The sequence below is a fragment of the Gobio gobio genome (genome assembly GCF_949357685.1).
Source record: "Gobio gobio genome assembly, chromosome: 19".
In the NCBI taxonomy this organism is placed as follows: Eukaryota; Metazoa; Chordata; class Actinopteri; order Cypriniformes; family Gobionidae; genus Gobio; species Gobio gobio.
Window position 1 is genome coordinate 13,425,222 of NC_137112.1, and position 3,930 is coordinate 13,429,151.

The window sequence follows — 3,930 nt, forward strand, 5'->3', positions numbered from 1 at the left end:
AAACAATAACAAACGCACATGTTGATGAACTGCCCCCTCTGTTGCACTCTGGGAAATGAAGTCCAAAACATCAACAATGACTCGAATTTCAAATAAATCAGGGGGAAAGACAAGTTTACTTGTGTAACCAAATTAAAATGTGTTGTATTCGATGAAGAACTTCATGACCATTTATTAAGTGCCTGTTCTTTAGATATGCAGGTTTGTGATATGAATCATTAACAGGTATGTGATTCCAAATATTATAGCTCTAATGAAACACAAACTTTAGTCAAGTCACCTTTATTTGTATTTTTCATAACGTGTCCTGTAGAGATCAAGGGGAGGTGGTAGATAGGCCCCAAGAATTATGTCCCCATAAAACATGGACATGTTGTACACATGGCAGATTCACGCCTGCCGAAGCAGGTTTTCTATGGCCAGCTCCAGAGTGGCATGCGCTCTCAAGGAGGCCAACTCAAACGTTACTATACTTCTATACTAGTATTCAATTAAAGCTTGTAGAAATTAAAGCATAAATAAAATTACGTAAAACCACTCAACTTTTCTGATACTGGTGTTCCCATCATGCACTGGGGCTTGAATAATTAATAAGGTTGATATTTCGCTGTTTTCCAGCTTTTTTCATAAGTTTTATCATTGCTTTTGTTGTAAGGTTTAGTAACTTGCCATTTTGCGACATTTGAAGTTCTTTTTCTACTCAAAAACGATCCATCGAATTTTACCATCATTGTGTACCAAGTATTGAGATCTCTGTGTTCGGATAGGTACTATTATGTAGATATGGTAATATGTGGATATGGTGTTTGCACAATATCTACTGTGTTATTTACTTAGATGTTTCTAAGCAAAGCATACACTTTAAAAATGTGGTTTGATTCAGTGTTATATTGTTGGAGTAAAAATTATTGCAAAAGAAACTTCAGCTAAGTAGAAATAACTCAAACATTTATCAGTTTTTCATTTTTCATCTTGTTTGGACTTTAGGAGTGGGCTAATGTAAAACACTGACAACGAGGACTGCAGAAAAGGATGATGGAAAATTGAGATTATGCATATAAGACATAAATCAGACATAAATTATGAGGAGAGCGAGAGGAACAGGAGCAGTGGGGGAGAATAAGGAAGGTGTGTGTGTGTGTGTGCGTGCGTGCGTGCGTGCGTGTGTGTGTGTGTGTGTGTGTGTGTGTGTGTGTGTGTGTATGACAATGTTGTTGATGAATACCATAATCACTGAGAAACTAATTGGGGAACATGTTGTATTAAGAGCAATAGAAAGGTTTTCTCCCAATTTGACAAGAATGAAACTGTAGAGAAAGTACAGCATAAATGATGTAGAGTGAAAGATAGAGGGGCTGAGGTGGGAGTGGTGGGATGGAAGGAGGGTTGAAGGTACTTAGTATGCAAAGCCAAGCTGCACCATCTGCCTAGTGCAGCGGTCCTCATCATATAACTGTCGATGGGCTTCAAACCACATAAAGAATGTTCATGTAATTCCACAAAATTAATGACAGCTGTGTGCTTCGTGGGCCAAACGGGAAAGAGGAATAGTGAGGAAAAGTGAATAGTGTTTGATTGTCCATATGACCAAATTCCGTGGTTTTTTTTTAGGAGATTCTTGCGATTCTTTTTAAGCATTTCACCCTTTAAATTAAAAAATGTCCTGGTTAATCCAAGATTTATAATGGCAGTGAATGGTAGCCCAAATTTTTTTGTTTAAAAAAGCGCTCCATCCATTTTAAAAGTGCTCCACACGGCTCTGGGAGGTTAATAACGGCCTTCTGAAGCGAAGTAATGCATTTGTGTAAGAAACCGACAGACCGCTGTCCGTATTCTATTTACGGAAAAAAAACGTAACAGGCGCCACGTATGATGTCGGACGACAGACCGATATCATACGTTTTGCATAAGCGTTTTGAACTGCGAGAGGTTTCTGCGTAAGTTGAATACAGAAGGCGGTCCGCCAGAAGCTAGATATTTTACTTTTTAAAGTTTTAAAAATGGATATTATTCTAACAAAACCACATCATTTTCATTTTTGGGTGACCTATCCCTTTAACTCTTTCCCCACCAGCAAGTTGCTAGCCGCCACCAGCATTTTGGATAATTTTCACAAAACTTTCATGGCCCCCAGAATATTTTGTTGTATGAATATCTGAATACATTCTAGGTTCATACATTCTTTTGTATCAATGCTTGAATGAGGTTAAGTTTCATTTTAAAAAATAGCTAAATTTTGAACAAAAAGCTGAGAAAATTACGTTTTCTTTTCAAAGACTACAAAGTTAAACAATGCTTTTATTGCTTGTTTCTGGTCCTTTTTTCCCTGTTTTATTTCCTGGAGATTCAGTATTCTTTCAGAAGATATGTAACAGTATAACATGGATTGCAGGAAAATTCCCTCAATGGCAGGAAAAGAGTTCATGGGTCTTTAGACGAAGATGCCATTCACCCCATTATCCTTGACCCACATCAGCCAATCACCAAACTAATCATTAACCTCCTCCTTTCCTCAATTTTTTTTAATTGAGTGTTCATCTGACTTTTTTCACTCCTGAACCAAAAAAAGGTAACTTGATTCAAAGAGTTTTGTGTTTGACATTAAAAAAAGTAACAAATCCTTCCCTCAAGGTTCAATATGACCCCCTTAGGAATTAATGGAATGCGAGGAATGCTACAGGACACATAGGACAACCTAAAAATGCTAAAACTGTACCCCAAAAAAAAATATTATAATGTCTACATGTGTATCTGAATGCATACTGAAGAACTGCCTTTAGGACCCAGCTGAACAGGTCTTTTGCTCCATAGAGCTATAAGGCCATCTAGAGTCATGAAATATCATGGTATATTATTATTTTTCCACAAGAGGTCGGCAAAGACACCCAATGTGAGGTATGTTGTGCTGAATTGAATTTAAGTTGAAAGAATATGAGGAGTGTGCTTAAATTATTATTTATTATGTATTTATTAAATCTAGAAATTTAAAGATAAATCAAATGGAAAAATAAGAAAAAAGCTCCAAAAAATGCATTAAAAATAGAAAATACAAAAAATATTATCAAAATGAAATTAAATAAGCTTTCTGAACAAAAAAAGAAGTATAATTTTAGGGCTTCGAATCATTTTGACAACCGAGGGAAGGATGTGTTACAAAGTGAGAGGGAGGGATGAGTAGACTACGATGATCGACTGCATCACCCAGGTCCAGAGTCCTGGAAGCTCAAGAGAAGGACGATCTGCTATCAGACATCACCACCAGCGACAGCGAATACAAAAAATGGTGAGGGCAACATCATCCCCACAGAATGGCAGACCTCCCATCTGCCCCCTTGTGAACCCACCAGCTGCCAGTCTTATATTCAGCTGATGTAGACTGCTTTACACCATAAAGGTGGGCCGTCGAAATGAGAAAAGATGGGGGTCATTTTCAAGTGTATGACCTCCAGGGCAATGCATATTGATCGCCTCACACTGACTCGTTTCTGATAAAGACCTACAGTCTTACCAATATTATCTAAAGCGAGGATAACCCTTTGAAATCCCATCAGACCAGGGAACAAATGTCAAATGTGCAGGGAAAAAAGAGAGACCAATGCTGAACTGCATCCTGAGTTTCCAACGCTATATCTCATGAACAATTCGTACGTATTTTACGAGGCGGCTAATTCGTACGAATTTGTACGTTTTGTCTAAACCCCAGTGACGGTAGGTTTAGGGGCGGGGTTTGAGGTAGGTCATTCGTATGAATTCATATAAATTTGGCAACTCATCAAAATCGCACGAATTAGCCACCTCGTAAAATATATAGGAATTGCCGTGAGATTGGGTTGGGGCTTGAAGTTCAACTTGTCACTCAGCAGATTTATGTTTTTATTTTATTTTTTATTTTATTTTTTACAAATGTATGTTCATCCCACCCAGCCCATT